Here is a 19,214-nt window from a genome sequence, read left to right as displayed (position 1 = left end):
CGACGTCACCGCACGAAGAGGCAAAAACAGACTTCCCCCCCATCGCGACGTCCCCCAAAAGCTAACTTGCTAGCCCCGGTCTGCTAACTGCTAGCTTATCTTGCAGCTAGCGCAGCCAGGAAGCTAGCACCAGTTAGCAAACACAATTCTACAATTCACAACCTCTCTTTCGCCATCGCCATCTGGCTTGGATTCTCTGTCGACACGACCACGTCTGGTCTGCAGACGAATACCCCATCCGCTGTGCCCTCAACCGGCCTCCGTCTGAGCAGACCCCCTCCGTCTGAGCAGACCACCCCCCGGGCTACTAACTTTAAACGCGTGCTAGCTTAGTGGAGGCCTCACTGCTCCATCTACGGCTGCCCCCTGGACACTATGATCACTTGGCTACATAGCTGATGCCTGCTTGACTGTCCATTGGTTCACGGTACTCCATTCTGTTTATTTGTGTTTTATCTGTCGGCTCTGTGCTTTAACTCAGGATCTGTGTGTAGTTAATCCGACCCTCTCTGCCTAGTCGTCGCCATTTTTACCTTCTGTTGCTGTGTTAGCTGACTAGCTGCTGTTATCTCACCTGTTGTTTTAGCTAGCTCTCCCAATCAAGACCTGCAATCACTTTATGCCTTATTGTATGTCTCTCTCAAATATCAATATGCCTTGCATACTGTTGTTCAGGCTAGTTATCATTGTTTTGGTTTGCAATGGACCCCGTAGTTCCACTCTCCGTACCTCTGATACCTCCTTTGTCCCACCCCCCACACATGCGGTGACCTCACCCATTGAGACCAGCATGTCCAGAGATACAACCTCTCTTATCATCACCCAGTGCCTGGGCTTGCCTCCGCTGTACCCGTGCCCCACCATACCCTGGTCTGCACATTATGCCCAGAATCTATTCTACCACGCCCATAAATCTGCTCCTTTTATTCCTTGTCCCCAACGCTCTAGGCGACCAGTTTTGATCGCCTTTAGCCGCACCCTCATCCTACTACTCCTCTGTTCCTCGGGTGATGTGGAGTTAAACCCAGGCCGTGCATGTCCCCAGTCACCCTCATTTGTTGACTTCTGTGATCGAAAAAGCCTTGGCCTCATGCATGTCAACATCAGGAGCCTCCTCCCTAAGTTTGCCTTACTCACCACTTTAGCACACTCTGCCAACCCTGATGTCCTTGCCGTGTCCGAATCCTGGCTTAGGAAGGCCACCAAAAACTCTGAGATTTCCATACCCAACTATAACACTTTCCGTCAAGATAGAACTGCCAAAGGGGGAGGAGTTGCAATCTACTGCAGAGATAGCCTGCAAAGTTCTGTCATACTTTCCAGGTCTATGCCCAAACAGTTCGAACTTCTAATTTTAAAAATTAATCTCTCCAGAAATAAGTCTCTCACTGTTGCCGCCTGCTACCGACCCCCCTCAGCTCCCAGCTGTGCCCTGGACACCATCTGTGAATTGATCGCTCCTCATCTAGCTTCAGAGTTTGTCCTGTTAGGTAACCTAAACTGGGATATGCATAACACCCCGGCAGTCCTACATTCTAAGCTTGATGCCCTCAATCTCACACAAATCATCAAGGAACCCACCAGGTACAACCCTAAATCCGTAAACATGGGCACCCTAATAGACATTATCCTGACCAACTTGCCCTCCAAATACACCTCTGCTGTCTTCAATCAAGATCTCAGCGATCACTGCCTCATTGCCTGTATCCGCGGTCAAACGACCACCCCTCATCACTGTCAAACGCTCCCTAAAACACTTCTGCGAGCAGGCCTTTCTAATCGACCTGGCCCGGGTACCCTGGAAGGATATTGACCTCATCCCGTCAGTTGAGGATGCCTGGTCATTCTTTAAAAGTTACTTCCTCACCATATTAGACAAGCATGCTCCGTTCAAAAAATGCAGAACCAAGAACAGATATAGCCCTTGGTTCACTCCAGACCTGACTGCCCTCGACCAGGCACAAAAACATCCTGTGGCGAACTGCAATAGCATCGAAGAGCCCCCGCGATATGCAACTGTTCAGGGAAGTCAGGAACCAATACACGCAGTCAGTCAGGAAAGCAAAGGCCAGCTTTTTCAAGCAGAAATTTGCATCCTGTAGCTCTAACTCCAAAAAGTTCTGGGATACTGTAAAGTCCATGGAAAACAAGAGCACCTCCTCCCAGCTGCCCACTGCACTGAGGCTAGGTAACACGGTCACCACTGATAAGTCCGTGATAATCGAAAACTTCAACAAACATTTCTCAATGGCTGGCCATGCCTTCCTCCTGGCGACTCCAACCTTGGCCAACAGCCCCGCTGCTACTCGCCCAAGCCTCCCCAGCTTCTCCTTTACCCATATCCAGATAGCAGATGTTCTGAAAGAGCTGGAAAACCTGGACCCATACAAATCAGCTGGGCTTGACAATCTGGACCCCCTATTTCTGAAACTGTCCGCCGCCATTGTCGCACCCCCTATTACCAGCCTGTTCAACCTCTCCTTCGTATCATCTGAGATCCCCAAGGATTGGAAAGCTGCCGCGGTCATCCCCCTCTTCAAAGGGGAAACACCCTGGACCCAAACTGTTACAGACCTATATCCATCCTGCCCTGCCTAGCTAAGGTCTTCGAAAGCCAAGTCAACAAACAGATCACTGACCATCTCGAATTCCACCGTACCTTCTCCGCTGTGCAATCCGGTTTCCGAGCCGGTCATGGGTGCACCTCAGCCACGCTCAAGGTACTAAACGATATCATAACCGCCATCGATAAAAGACATTACTGTGCAGCCGTCTTCATCGACCTGGCCAAGGCTTTCGACTCTGTCAATCACCATATTTTATCGGCAGACTCAATAGCCTCGGTTTTTCTAATGACTGCCTTGCCTGGTTCACCAACTACTTTGCAGACAGAGTTCAGTGTGTCAAATCGGAGGGCATGTTGTCCGGTCCTCTGGCAGTCTCTATGGGGGTACCACAGGGTTCAATTCTCGGGCCGACTCTTTTCTCTGTATACATCAATGATGTTGCTCTTGCTGCGGGCGATTCCCTGATCCACCTCTACGCAGACGACACCATTCTGTATACTTCCGGCCCTTCCCTGGACACTGTGCTATCTAACCTCCAAACGAGCTTCAATGCCATACAACACTCCTTCCGTGGCCTCCAACTGCTCTTAAACGCCAGTAAAACCAAATGCATGCTTTTCAACCGTTCGCTGCCTGCACCCGCACGCCCGACTAGCATCACCACCCTGGATGGTTCCGACCTAGAATATGTGGACATCTATAAGTACCTAGGTGTCTGGCTAGACTGCAAACTCTCCTTCCAGAGTCATATCAAACATCTCCAATCCAAAATCAAATCTAGAGTCGGCTTTCTATTCCGCAACAACGCCTCCTTCACTCACGCCGCCAAACTTACCCTAGTAAAACTGACTATCCTACCGATCCTCGACTTCGGCGATGTCATCTACAAAATAGCTTCCAATACTCTACTGAGCAAACTGGATGCAGTTTATCACAGTGCCATCCGTTTTGTTACTAAAGCACCTTATACGACCCACCACTGCGACCTGTATGCCCTAGTCGGCTGGCCCTCGCTACATGTTCGTCGTCAGACCCACTGGCTCCAGGTCATCTACAAGGCTATGCTAGGTAAAGTGCCGCCTTATCTCAGTTCACTGGTCACGATGGCTACACCCACCCGTAGCACGCGCTCCAGCAGGTGTATCTCACTGATCATCCCTAAAGCCAAAACCTCATTTGGACGCCTTTCCTTCCAGTTCTCTGCTGCCTGCGACTGGAACGAATTGCAAAAATCTCTGAAGTTGGAGACTTTTATCTCCCTCAACAACTTTAAAAATCTGCTATCCGAGCAGCTAACCGATCGCTGCAGCTGTACATAGTCCATCCGTATATAGCCCACCCAATTTACCTACCTCACCCCCATACTGCTTTTATTTATTTACTTTTCTGCTCTTTTGCACACCAGTATCTCTTCTTGCACATGATCATCTGATGATTTATTTTTCTCCAGTGTTAATCTGCTAAATTGTAATTATTCGATTTATTGCCTACCTCATGCCTTTTGCACACATTGTATATAGATTCTCTTTTTTCTACCATGTTATTGACTTGTTTATTGTTTACTCCATGTGTAACTCTGTGTTGTTGTCTGTTCACACTGCTATGCTTTATCTTGGCCAGGTCGCAGTTGCAAATGAGAACTTGTTCTCAACTAGCCTACCTGGTTAAATAAAGGTGAAAAAAAAAAAAAAAAAAAAAAAAAAAAAAAAAATTGGTCCTCACAAGGATACTAAAACAAACGTGAGTGTTATTACATAGCATAACATGTGAAAGCTGACAAGGGAGGGATGAGAAAGAAAAAGGCAGAGGATGAAAGACAGAGGATGAATTGTTTGTGTGTGATGGAAATTCAGTGTCTAGCAGCTGCAGCTTCAAAGGAACATTTTACATTTAGTGGCATTCAAGCATATGTGTAACTATGTAATAAGATGTAGATTAATTTATCCGGTAATAACTATAGTGAAAAGGAGCAGAGTGATGTTGTGTTGTTATCATAATATCATTGTGTGGTTCAAAGAATGATAAGCTTACCGTATTGTGTTAGTGTAGTTTGGAGCTGAGTGTAGCCTAGTCTAGTCTAGAGAAGCCCAGACAGTACAACAGCGGTCTGAATTCACCATGGTCTATCCCCTTAAGGCGTGAGACATCCAATGCATACTTTCATGAACTCAGCACTTCTCCTTTCAACTAAGAATATCCCAGCATCATGCATACGAAATGAAAAATACCTCAGTAGAGGAAAAAAACTGCTTTTGTCATCCCACCTTTCTAAGGTCTTCGAAAGCCAAATTAACAAACAGATTACCGACCATTTTGAACCCCACCATACCTTCTCCGCTATGCAATCTGGTTTCCGAGCTGGTCATGGGTGCACCTCAGCCACGCTCAAGGTCCTAAACGATATCATAACCACCATCGATAAGAAACAATACTGTACAGCTGTATTCATCGACCTGGCCAAGGCTTTCGACTCTGTCAATCACCACATTCTTATCGGCAGACTCAACAGCCTTGGTTTCTCAAATGACTGCCTCACCTGGTTCACTAACTACTTTTCCGATAGAGTTCAGTGTGTCAAATCGGAGGGCCTGTTGTCCGGACCTCTGGCAGTCTCTATGGGGGTGGCACAGGGTTCAATCCTCGGGCCGACTCTTTTCTCTGTATACATCAATGATGTTGCTCTTGCTGCTGGTGAGTCTCTGATCCACCTCTACGCAGATGACACCATTCTGTATACTTCTGGCCATTCTTTGGACACTGTGTTAACTAAGCTCCAGACGAGCTTCAATGCCATACAACTCTCCTTCCGTGGCTTTCAACTGCTCTGAAATACAAGTAAAGCTAAATGCATGCTCTTCAACTGATCACTACCTACACTTGCCCGCCCGTCCAGCATCACTACTCTGAACGGTTCTGAATTAGAATATGTGGACAACTACAAATACCTAGGTGTCTGGTTAGACTGTAAACTCTCCTTCCAGACTCACATTAATCATCTCCAATCCAAAATTAAATCTAGAATCGGCTTCCTATTTCGCAACAAAGCATCCTTCACTCATGCTGCCAAACATACCCTCGTAAAACTGACTATCCTACCGATCCTTGACTTCGACGATGTCATCTACAAAATAGCCTCCAACACTCTACTCAGCAAATTGGATGTAGTCTATCACAGTGCCATCCGTTTTGTCACCAAAGCCCCATATACTACCCACCATTGCGACCTGTATGCTCTCGTTGGCTGGCCCTCGCTTCATATTCGTCGCCAAACCCACTGGCTCCAGGTCATCTATAAGTCTTTGCTAGGTAAAGCCCCGCCTTATCTCAGCTCACTGGTCATCATAGCAGCACCCACCCGTAGCACACGCCGCAGCAGGTATATTTCACTGGTCACCCCCAAAGCCAATTCCTCCTTTGGCCGCCTTTCCTTCCAGTTCTCTGCTGCCAATGACTGGAACGAACTGCAAAAATCACTGAGGCTGGAGACTCATATCTCCCTCTCTAACTTTAAGCACCAGCTGTCAGAGCAGCTCACAGATCACTGCACCTGTACACAGCGCATCTGTAAATAACCCATCCAACTACCTCATCCCCATACTGTTATTTATATTATTTATTTTGCTCCTTTGTACCCCAGTATCTCTACTTGCACACTCATCTTCTCCACATCTATCATTCCATGGGTTAATTGCTATATTGTAATTATTTTGCCACTATGGCCTATTTATTGCCTTTACCTCCCTTATCCTACCTCATTTGCACACACTGTATATAGACTTTTTCTATTGTAGTATTGACTGTATGTTTGTTTATTCCATGTGTAATTCTGTGTTGTTGTTTGTGTCGCACTGCTTTGCTTTATCTTGGCCAGGTCGCAGTTGTAAATGAGAACTTGTTCTCAACTAGCCTACCTGGTTAAATAAAGTAAAAAAAAAAAAAAAAAAACATGTTTCTGGCTTGAAAGAATGATTACTAAAACGACATTCATTTTCTCTCACAGACTGAAGTTTTATCTGTAATGGTGTCTATGTGGTGATATCCTTGGCCATTAACTAAGACAGGGCATTTAAATAAGTCTACGTTGCTTAGGTAAGACTGAGTCAGAGTTGGCACCAGCTCATGTAATAAGGTGAACATTCCTTGGAGAACAAAACACTTTCTCTCGAGTATCTGACAAAGTTAATCTGCGGTTGGTTTAGATGAAATACAGGTGAGTTGTAGTGTATTGAGAAAGTCCCTTTAATGCTGTTTTGTTCACTTCTATATCTCATTCTCCCTGTTTTGAGTACAGAGAGCCAAGTACTGTCAGTGTGATAGAAAAAAGTGTGTTCAAGGACACAACCACAAGCCTAGTCAAGCCTTTTTTTTGTTTCTTCTGCCCCCGCTCTCTCTGTTTTTTTTCTTTCCTCTACTTTCTGACTTTTCAATTTCTACCTTGTTAAATTAGCATTGGATGAGCTAAATAAGTTTCATTGTTTCAATAAAGGATGGTTTAAATTCTCTCACACATACCAAATAGAGTACACAGAGGAGGAGCATTGGCGTGCTCTGTAGTATTCATTTAAGAGCGGAGGCATCTCCAGGCGCTTGTAAGATGGTCGTTAGCATTCCATAAAGCTGTGTCAGCCAGTTCAGATGCGGGAGGGGTTCACCAAAACAGCTGATATAACCTAGAGGATATAGGGAGAAGGGGGAGAGGGATGAAGTGAAGAAGAGAGACTGTTATTGTGTTTGTGTCTGGTCTCACCTGGTGTCCACACTAAGTGGCTACAGCGTATTTTATGCTAAAAAACATATGCATGAGGACTAACAATAGAAGATGATGTCAATAGAAGATACTGTATGTGACGCAGACACCTATTGGAGTGTACCTGAAACATTTAAGTGTAGAGGGCTATGTGTCTCACCTCTTGGTTATTGCAAGGCTAACCCCCAGGGGAATCCTGTCTTGGTAGCAACAGGTAGTCCAGTGAAAATGGCTGTGTTTATGTTGTATAAATCTGAAAATTAGTAGCTGACATCTTACGGGTTTATTAATTAATGCATGTGAGACAGGTTCCATGTACAACAAGACAGACAGAGAGGAAGATAGAAAAAGAACACAGAACAGTTTAATTACCTCTGGTTATGGACACTTTTGCCAGCAATAAAGCTTCCAAAGCCTGTTCCTCGGACAGTGAACATCTGGCAATATCTACATTTCCGACCCCTTGATCAGCTCGCTCTCTGAAAGTAAAGAAAATAGCTTATTCTTTGTAGATATGAAAACAATAACTGAGATATGACCATTCATTCTAAAGCAGCAGATGTCATTTTCAGAATACGTCAATACAGCGTAGAAAGCTTAACACCAGACTGGTATTGTGGTTGTTCATTAAGTGATGGGAATATGCAATGATACCTGCACCATCTACACGCTGCAAAGACTCCCTAACTCTTCGTGACAGACATATTGTGTTCTTTCATCCTTCTGTAAAAAAGCTGATCGTTTACACTGTCATGAAATGATTATATATCGACTATGAAACAAATATGACATGACCTGCTTATGAGTTGCCATGAAAGAAAGTTAGATTAATTAAACTGAAAATGGTGAGAACAGGCGTTCGTAGCTAAATGCTTGTGGTTAGCTTGAGAATAATAATTGCATGATTTATCATTCTACGGTATGTATGTAATATAGTTGAATGTTATGAACCGACACTGAGCTAACTACTAGCTATGTAAAAGTTGGACGGAAGAACGCCCAGAGCTGCTTACTTGAGATGCCATCATCATCACAGTCCTTCTTTGTAGGTGTCCGCTATGGGGTTCCTTTGTGTCGGAAAAAAGTTGCTTTCAGAACAATTATTTTTGATTGAAAATAAGAAAGTTTTGCTCTTGACAAAAAGACACAAATGTACCTCCACAGCATATAACAATTTGCCTGTTAGCTAGCTACCTAACGTTAGTAGTTACACATCAAACTTGCCTGTATATTAACTATAGGCTATCTAACTACCCAACGTTTGTTGACTTGATTATTCCCGTCATTCTTAGCTTAGCTAAATGTTATAATCGTTGTGCATTCTCAATGGACATTCGGTGCTTTCGTAAATTTGCAGAATAATTAATTTACGAGCGCTCAACACCCGTTGAATATGGCCAGTGTCAGTAAACGTCAGCAAAAAAGTGTAATGAAATTGTTTCCAGCAGCACAGTTACAGTCACCAACGCTCTGGTTAACTACTTGCTAGGGCATGTAAAATCGTCAGAGTGGTCTCATTTGTGTCTGGAAGTAGCTAGCAAGCTAGCCAACGTTAGCTTGGGTGCTTTACTGCCGTTGTAAGGCCGGAACGCTCAAATCAACCCTACTCCTCGGCCCGAACGTCCAGTGTGCACCCAGAGAGCGAAACGAGTGTTGGAATTTACAAACTGACAATCTGACAATGCTCTGAATTTAAGAGCATCACATTGTACAGCGCCATATTTTCCGTTCCATCCTAACGGAAACCCAGAGGGGTTTTCGTTTTTCATGGAATAGAAACACCATAATATTAATCAAATTAATTAAGCAAGTAGCAGTCAAAAGTTTGGACACACCTACTCATTCCAGGATTTCTTTATTTTTACTTTTTTCTACATTGTAGAATAATAGTGAAGTCATCACAACTATGAAATAACACCAGTCTTGCGTGTTATTATTATGCGTTATGCGTGCCCCGCATTCTGTAGTACAGACATGGCCTGCTCTCCCTTATGTAAGGAATTAGGCACTTTCCCATGTTTACTACAGTATGTATTGTAGACTGCACAGTAGCCTAATAAACAAACACATTTCGTGAATAAAATAATGCAAAAAAATGCTCTTTCAAATTGCAGATGTTGATTTAGTTATGGATCCATAACAAATTACTATGGGAATAAATATCACTGATTTACAGAAATATTGGAACAAAGTTGTTGAATGAAGGCAAACAATTTAGAATCCTCCAATCCTGTGCCCTACTCCCAACCGTCACGTTGTACAGTGCCATATTTTCCATTTCATCCTAACAAAAACCCTGAGGGTTTCATTTTTCTCTGAATAGAAACTCCATAATATTAATCAAATTAATTAAGCCAAATGTCTTAAAATCAATCCCATATACTATGTTACTGCAAAAAAAGGTTTTAAATTCTCTGGTAATGCCAATATGGAATAGTATCAAATGTTTCTCAAAGATGCCCTCTGGTGGACAAACTAGCAATAACTTGCAGTAACAGAAAAAATGGCTGACAATTTAATGACGTGCCACAGAATTCTGCAGCAGCCCTCAAGGTGTGCAGCAGCTTGACACAACTTTTAAAGGAGGAACCACTGTAAACAACAAGAAGAGGTCAGAGAGGTCAGTGTCTGAGCAAGTTTTGCTCAGAGCTTCAAGCTGATCCTACAAGGCATTAAAATGGACCATTAAAAAGTCTTCAATCTCTTTTTTAGCACCAGGGGAAAATTAAAGAGCTATTGAGTCAGCTCAGTTCAGGGCTGCAGATAACAAGCTCCTGTGAGACTCATTGGTGGAGAGCAGACGGAGAATTGTCAAACGTGTCAGTCGATGTTATACCAGAGAAAAGACTAATGTGGAAAATGCTGTGCCATAAAAAAACTCCAGCTCTGGCTTTCTAACAAGAGTAATGCATAAGGAGACAGAGTATTGAACCCAAATGTCGAAATTTCTGCAACCCAACCAGGGCATCACAGTGAACCATACCACTCACATTTCAACCTGGGCTGGAATTGAGGGGGAACATGGGAGGGACAAAGTACCCAAACTTATTTGGAATTGTTTTTGAGCTGAATTTCAATTAATTCTACAGTAGTGAGTTCTCAGAATGATGTTTTTCTAATTCCACCACTAATGTCAACCAATACTGACACTAGAATGATGCCCACGACACACAGTGTGTTATAAAGTGGATGCACATACTTTTGGATTGCTGAGCACAATGAGTGACAAGACTGACATGATAAAAACGCTACAAAAGCTTCATTTAAGGATCGGTAATCCAGTCGGGACAACTTCTGGTGAAACTGGAGGGCACACAATTCAAATAAATAATTTGGATTTCTTATTCGTTTTTGAAGTTACAAGCCTGAAACCTTGAACATAAACTGCTGACACCCTGTGGAAGCTATAGGAATTGCATCCAGGGAGATACATTTCAATATGACCTTCTCTTGCATTTCTAAGAGGATGGTCTCTCAACATCAAACATTTTTTTTTCCCCCTTGGATTTTCTTCTACCTTATCTATTGTGTTATATTCTCCTATATTATTTTAACATTTCCACAAACGTGCATATCCTGGCGTCAGGGCCTGAGCTACTGGCAGTTTACTTTGGGTAAATAATTCAGGCTGGAAGTGAGAAAAAACGGGCCTAGCCCTAAGAAGTTTTAAACTCACTACCTGCACTTGCTTTCCATCTCCCAGCGCTATCGTTACAGAATACTGCCTCAACAAATGGAAGCAGCAGGAAATCTCCAAGACGGTCGACGAACAGGGATACCTACAGTTGAAGACGGAAGTTTACATACACCTCATCCAAATACATTTAAACTCTGTTTTTCACCATTCCTGACATTTAATCCTAGTAAACATCCCCTGTCTTAACTTCTCTAGGGTAGGTGAGACGCTAACGTCCCACCAGGCCAACATCCGGTGAAACTGGAGAGAGCTAACATTTTAAATACACCATTCGTTGTATTAAACATTCTTGTAAATACATGTATCTTACATCATTTAAAAGATGAACGTCTTGTTAATCCAGCCGCTGTATCAGATTTCAAAAAGGTTTACTGTAAAAGCAAACATGTGATTTTCTGAGAACGGCGCCCCACACACACAAGTATTACTAGCATTTTCCAACCAAGCATTAGCGTCAAGAAAGTCAGAAATAACAATAAAATAAATTGCTTACCATTGAAGATCTTCCTCTGGTGGCAATGCCAAGTGTCCTAACGACACAGTGAATGTTCGTTTTGTTTGATAAAATCCATTTTTATAGCCTAACACGAAACATTTATAAACCGGTTGCGTCGTGATTTCTGTCTCATTCAACTTTGGACGAAGCGTTCGTGGTAATTACACGCACTAAACAAACGTTTATCCAGTCATGGTTGGTTTTATTGCAATCCTCTGGTTGTTACTAACACAACCATACATGATGGTTCTTTTCCCGGGACGTCTTGACCGAAACAAACCGATTTGAAGACACCAATCAATTACCTCATTACGCATCAACGGTAGGACCGGTCTATTGTTGATTGACTGTATTTTGGCCCAATGACCACTGATCATCTTGAAATCTAGCTTGGAAGATAGCCAATGAGCTGAGGTAAACTGCAATATGTAATGTTTATACTTTCGACGACCAGCCTTTGTCGTAAACTCTGGCGTAAAAGAGGTTCATTCGCCATTGCAAATCCTACTTGACGGAGCCACGAGTGTTACGCATAGCAGTACATATTCAATAGCATTTTCAACAAGTTTATATATTTAAATTATGGCGAATAGATCAGGAAAAGCTAAAACAAAGTCGAGGTATACAGATTTAACCCAAATTATAGAGGAAATTGATAGAGACAGTGAGACAGAGTTTCTTCAGGAAGATGAATCTTTTAGTGAAGCTAGTTTTGACTCCCAGGCAGAATACATGTTTCTGCATGGCAAGGATGCCATGCTGGATTGGTAAATTCTAATGCTAATGTCATTGTTTGAAATTAATATGAAATATTATTCATTTGAGATTTTTTTATTAGATTTTCTTATTTTATTTGCAATGTATAAAAATATAATCTGTAATGAAATGTGTAAAGTACACATTGGCAATACTGTGTGTGTGATATATTTTTTAAATTAATTTTACATAAACATGGAATGGAACAGCACTTCACCGTAGTGATTATGTTCACTGTACTCTATATATATCTGTTTATTTTACGTGTTGATACAGGGCTCATACGTGAAAGTATTGTTACTGATTTTTTTTATCTTTCACAGTGCCAGTGATTCTGATTATGAGCCGCCAATGTCTAGGTGTCCATCTCCCTCTGAAGCTGGTTCATCCAGCCGGACCCCCGCTGTCTACCCGGCCATCTAGAGGTGTGAAGTCAGTGACAAAGAAGAGGAGGTGGGGAAGAGAGAAACCTGCGGACAGAGGGCCAGAGGGTTGTTGGCACTCTGTGTTAGAAGATGATGTGGAACCAAATCCACCAGTTTTTAGACCCAAAAGGCAGCCAGGACCTCAACTAGACATGACTGCAAAGTACGGCCCCCTTCAACTTTTTCAACTGTTTTTCACCTCGTCAGTTGTTGATTCACTGGTGGCGAACACCAATAAGTACGGGGCTAAGAAGCAGGCAGGAAAGAAAGAGGCATGGAAGACCATTTCCATGTCAGACCTTTTCTGCTACTTTTCAATGGTCATTTACATGGGGCTGGTGAAGTTGAAAACTCTAAGGGACTACTGGAAAACATCAGCTCTCTATCAACTGCCTTTCCCCATGACTGTCATGTCTTCTAAAAGGTCTCTGACTATCTCACGGGCGCTTCACATCAGTGACCCAGAAGTTGATGGAGAGAATGACAAGAAGAGAGGCACACCAAGGTTTGATAGGTTCTGTAAAATAAAACCTCTCTATCCCAGCATCGTTGATGCCTGCAAGACTTATTTTCAGCCTGCCCAGAACCTGTCCATCGATGAGAGAATGGTAGCCTCAAAGGCCAGAATCAGCCTCAAACAATACATGCGTAACAAACCAACCAAATGGGGTTACAAGCTGTTTGTTTTGGCTGATTCTGTGTGTGCCTACACTTGCAATTTTTTTGTTTATGAGGGAAAAAACAGTTTTGCTACCGGTAATGGTCTGAGTTATGATTCCGTTATGGAGTTATTGGATTTAACTGCTGGGGAAGGGCTACAAACTTTTTGTGGAAAAAATTCCCCGGCCACTAGGAGCGCCACCTCTGGATGAGCATTTTCCTTTTTGCTTATGGCCGTATACTGTACAGCTCATCGATCTTAGTGCCAGCATCGGTTTGTGATGGTAAATAGACAGCTACGTAGAATATAGATGAAAACTCTCTAGGTAGATAGTGTGGTCTACAGCTTACCATGAGACACTCTACCTCAGGCGAGCAGAACCTTGATACTTCCTTAGATAATGTTCACCAGCTGTTGTTTACAAAAATACATAGTCCGCCACCCCTTGTCTTACCAGAGACTGCTGTTCTATCCTGCCAGCACAGTGTATAACCCACAAGCTGTATGTTATTCATGTCATTGTTCAGCTACGACTCTGTGAAACATAAGATATTACAGGTTTTATGTTCCCTTGGTAGGAGAGTTGTGGTTCATCCACTTTTATATCCAGTGATTGTACATTGGCCAATAGTACCGATGGCAAAGGCAGATTAGCCACTCGTCGCCGGATCCTCACAAGTTACCCCGATCTCTTTCCGCAATACCTCCTTCTCCTTCTCCTGCAAATGACGGGGATGAGGGCCTGTTCGGGTGTCCCACTCGTGTCCCACTCGTAAAATAAAAATTCTTCATCCACATGCACATTTGTGGCCTGCTGGAGGTCATTTTGCAGGGCTCTGGCAGTGCTCCTCCTTGCACAAAGGCGGAGGTAGCGGTCCTGCTGCTGGGTTGTTGCCCTCCTACGGCCTCCTCCACGTCTCCTGATGTACTGGCCTGTCTCCTGGTAGCGCCTCCATGCTCTGGACACTACGCTGACAGACACAACAAACATTTTTGCCACAGCTCGCATTGATGTGCAATCCTGGATGAGCTGCACTACCTGAGCCACTTGTGTGGGTTGTAGACTCCGTCTCATGCTACCACTAGAGTGAAAGCACCGCCATCATTCAAAAGTGACCAAAACATCAGCCAGGAAGCATAGGAACTGAGAAGTGGTGTGTGGTCACCACCTGCAGAACCATTCCTTTTTTGGGGGTGTCTTACTAATTGCCTATAATTTCCACCTTTTGTCTATTCCATTTGCACAACAGCATGTGAAATGTATTGTCAATCAGTGTTGCTTCCTAAGTGGACAGTTTGATTTCACAGAAGTGTGATTGACTTGGAGTTACATTGTGTTGTTTAAGTGTTCCCTTTATTTTTTTGAGCAGTGTATATATATATATATTCTCTCTTTATGTAGTGTTGTGTTGTCTCTCTTGTTGTGATGTGTGTTTTATCCCTTATTTATATTGTATTTATTTTAATCCCAGGCCCCCGTCCCCGCAGGAGGCCTTTTGCCATTTAGTAGGCCGTCATTGTAAATAAGAATTTGTTCTTAACTGACTTGCCTAGTTAAATAAAATAAAAATATATATATGAGAGAGCGAGAGCGAGAGAGAGATGCATATTGAAGACGATATTTCCTATTGAGATGCTTGACTCTCCCCCTGTACATCTTAATGATGTTCTTACGAACAGTCATTTATTTCAATAAAGCGAGCGTGATATTCTGTTCGGAGGGAGATAATGTGGACAGGCAAGGAGCAGCTGCAGCCAAATAAGAGTCAGTGATTTAGCCAGTAGCCTGACAGGATATTTAGCTAGATCCCAGGGGGGACAGGGCAAGGGCAACTCAGGACTCAGCTGGCCCCAACGCACAGACCATTAATCAACATTCAAATGAGATTGGACATGTCCAGGCATTCATCTGCTCACAACTGTCCCTTCCTGATTTTCTGTGACCTTTGACCTCACTGGCAAACACCTGGTTCATTTTCATTAGGCACCAAGCGCAAGAAAACGAACTGAAACAGGGAGGGCCTTTCGGGAGTTGTCCAATGATAAACTGCTATTTTAGTTACCTGTTGCAAATCATGTTGCACCTTCTTTTATTTGTTGAGTGTCCCAATTATTACAACCCTGCTAACTAATGAAATAACTTGCTAATATTAACCACATTTCAAGTCCAATACATGTCAGTTGCAAAAATGAAATTCACTTATCTTGTTCACCTGAACACCTCCATTTTTGGAGCATAAAGGTGCAGAATTACAATCTCCAGCCTGTAAATGTCCTTTATAAGTACATCCGTCGGCGATCAGGAAGAAACATTGTCTACCTTTCTAAATAGATCCTGCTATCTAACGGTGCTAAGAAAATTATGTTTAAAAGGATATGAAGATAACCGTAAGGAGGAATATAATATCCTCGTCAAAGTTCAGATGCTTCATTTAAAGTTTCTTTGATTCAATGGGTATTTTTGACAGCGAGGTAACATTTTGATATTCAGTACAGTATGTTAGCACTCAAAAAAGAAGACTCGTATTGAAATCAAAAACTACATTTTCCAACTGAAACCTTGGATGATGGATGGAGTGAAAGAAGACCACAAATTGGCTAGGATCTGTTTTGACATTCGCCATGCAGATCTGTATGGCATTTCAAAAGATGGTGAGCGTATCTGTGCTGTTGACATCTTCAAGTCATCGATGATGATGTTCATCACGCACTGTCCAGAGCATGACCTAACCTAGCGGAATGCACACACAGCCCATTGTATTCATAGCATAATCCTGTCAATCATCTCATCCTGCAATACATTCTGATGCTACAAGCCCTTTACACTTCACCTATTTTTGCAGACAGACAGACAAGCCAGAGACAGGCAGGGAGGCAGACATGCAGGGTTGTGCCTGCTCACAGCACAGTCTGTTCTTAGTGCTTTCTCAGTCCATCTCTGTTATCTTGTATTGACAGGCAGAGGATCTGATAGATAGACCCGTCATTTTTCAAACTGATTATCAGTTTGACAATCTGATTTCTTACCTCTTTTCAGAATTTCTGGCAGTTACACCAAGCAAAGCGTACGCCAATCAACAACATTGAATGTGGAATCAGTGTATTTTGTGTGTGCAGATAACACTGCTGGTGATTCGTTGTCTAATGTTATTGTCAGGGTGTTGGACATTGTGTTTCACCACTTTTGTATGCATTATTCCTGCCGACTCCTTACCAGGTCTCCGTCGCAAAATAAGTTTCACCTCAAGTGATCTACCTGTTCAACTGAGGTTAAATAATGAATACAATTTACAATGAACATTTGAGGTATAATATCCCATTACGATTCCATTGCTGAGGGGTAGATATAAAATGGCGCCGGAGAAGAGGGCTGACGTTTTACGTGTCCCCAACCGTTTTCTGTTTGTTTATTTGCTTTGTTTGTAACATATTTGTAAACTTATTTTGTACATAATGTTGCCGCTACCGTCTCTTATGACCGAAAATAACTTCTGGACATCAGGACTGCAATTACTCACCACGGACTGGCAGCATGCTTTTTTTCCTTTAACGAGTCTGACGCATTTGCGCAAAGAGGAGGCGGAGAAAAAGGGACCAGAGGGCGGGCTGCCTTCTGAGAATTTCTGGCGATTGAATAAACCCGCCACTTCATTCTATTCTGCGAGCAAACGTGCAATCTTTGGACAATAAAATCAATGACCTCCACGGAAGATTAAACTACCAACGGGACATTCAAAACTGTAGTATCTTATGCTTCACGGAGTCGTGGTTGAACAACCTCAACGTGATCAAGACAAAGGAGATGATTGTGGACTACAGGAAAAAGAGGACCGAGCACGCTCCCATTCTCATCGATGGGGCTGCAGTGGACGGCAGCATGGCAAGCGCTACCGGAGCGCCAAGTCTAGATCTAAGAGGCTTTTAAACATCTTCTACCCCCAAGTCATAAGACTCCTGAACATCTAATCAAATGGCTTCCCAGACTATTTGTATTGCCCCCCCCCCCCCTATTTTACACCGCTGCTACTCTCTGTTGTTATCATTTATGCATAGTTACTTTAATAACTCTACCTATGTGTACATATTTCCTCAACTAACCGGTGCACCCGAACATTGACTCTGTACCGATACCCCCCTTGTCACGTTCTGACCATAGTTCTTTCGTATTTTCTTTGTTTTATTGTGGTCAGGGTGTGAGTTGGGTGGGTATGATCTATGTTTTCTGTTTCTATGTGGGGTTTCTCGTTTGGCCTGATATGGTTCTCAATCAGAGGCAGGTGTTAGTCATTGTCTCTGATTGGGAACCATATTTAGGTAGCATGTGTTCTATTGTGTTTTGTGGGTGGTTGTCTTCAGTCTTTGTGTGTCTGCACCAGATAGAACTGTTTCGGTTTTCACTTTTGTTGTTTTTGTATTTGAAGTGTTCTGTTTTTTGGATTATTATTAAATTAAGATGAACACTAACCACGCTGCGCTTTGGTCCTCTCCTTCCACCGACGAAAGCCGTTACACTCCTGTATATAGTCTCGCTATTGTTATTTTACTGCTGCTCTTTAATTACTTGTAACTTTTATTTCTTACTCTTATCCATATTTTTTAAAACTGCATTGTTGGTTAGGGGCTCGTAAGTAAGCATTTCACTGTCAGGTGAAATACCTGTTGTATTCAGCTCATGTGACTAATAAAATTTGATTTGATCAACTTTGATTTGATTTAGATAAGGTAAAGACAGAAAGAAATAGTGGACTGTTGCCTGAGTATCACAGAGTGCTCTCGCCTCTGGAAGATTAAAATAGCTGGAAGATCAAAATATCCAAGGCGAAATTAGTATGCTGATAACAGAGACCACACAGTCACCTGATCTGAAAGAAAAAGAGAGGAGGCTTTCTATGGCTGTATTATGCCACTACTGTGTTTTCAATCTGAAATACAAAAGTCTCACTATCTCATGCTCCTGGAGGCAATGACTTTGGGAAAACACGTTCCTTGTATATACAGTGCCTTCGGAAAGGTTTCAGACCCCTTGACTTTTTCCCCAAGAAATGTATTTGTAATAATTTTGCTTTGTCATTATGGGGTATTGTGTGTCGATCTTAGAATAAGGCTGTAAAGTAACAAAATGTGGAAAGAGTCAAGGGGTCTGAATACTTTCATCCAAAGTGCCTTACATCAGTGAGTGCAAACATTTTCATATTGGTGGACCAAGCCGGTGTCACACCCACAACCCTGCCATTGTTAGAGCCACGCTATTATCAACTGAGCTACACAGGGCCACCTTTTGTTTATACTTTACAACAGCTTGTCATATTGTCTGCATAACGTCTGCAAACATGCTTATAGCAGTGTTTGAAACAATTACGTCAATTAGCTTCAGCTTCTGTGCCCATGCTTAGTAAGGTGGTACCGGTATAGCGGACAGAGAAAGATTAGCCTTGATGCCACATCTCTAATGATTTCATTAATGACTGGCAGCTGAATATTGAAGCACCACTAGGGTACACTAGTGTGGTGAGGGGGTGCCAGGCTAATGGTATCCCAACACCGGCTTTGATGGTGGGGGGGCTTGAACCCATGCCAAAGGAAGCGGGCGGCACACAAACTAGAGAGTGATTACAATAACAAATTACCGGCTCATTAGCGAGACCCCCAGAGTGGTACTGTGACACACACACACCACATAGGGTCTCCAGGGTGGCTTTGTACACAGGAAAAGGGCAGCACCCAGAGGAAGCCCTGGGGAAAGAACAAGCTCTGTTCAATTGGCTAATTAATGCATCCAGAATAGACTGGGGAGCTAGACTAGCGCTGTGCTGTGTGGTGCCTTGGATGATACTCCCTATAGAACACAGAGACAGCCTTTGCAAA

General features: G+C 43.0%; 1 protein-coding gene across 2 annotated transcripts in view; it reads right to left on the bottom strand.

Annotated features, from left to right (window-relative positions):
- The window catches only part of LOC129860470 (kazrin-A-like), a 94,881-nt gene that overhangs the window by 23,545 nt on the left and 52,122 nt on the right, over nt 1-19,214 (bottom strand). The window contains exons 2-4 of one of the 2 annotated variants that reach the window (XR_008760382.1): nt 8,328-8,381; nt 7,687-7,793; nt 7,080-7,237 (exon numbers count right to left, since the gene is read on the bottom strand). The exons of the other annotated variant lie outside the window; for it this stretch is intronic. The gene's annotated coding sequence lies outside the window, so the exon portion shown is untranslated. The remainder of the gene's footprint in view (nt 1-7,079; nt 7,238-7,686; nt 7,794-8,327; nt 8,382-19,214) is intronic. 2 annotated transcript variants of the gene reach the window in all.

This window comes from Salvelinus fontinalis, chromosome 8, assembly GCF_029448725.1.
Source record: "Salvelinus fontinalis isolate EN_2023a chromosome 8, ASM2944872v1, whole genome shotgun sequence".
NCBI classification, from domain to species: domain Eukaryota; kingdom Metazoa; phylum Chordata; class Actinopteri; order Salmoniformes; family Salmonidae; genus Salvelinus; species Salvelinus fontinalis.
This window is presented reverse-complemented; position numbering and strand designations above follow the sequence as displayed.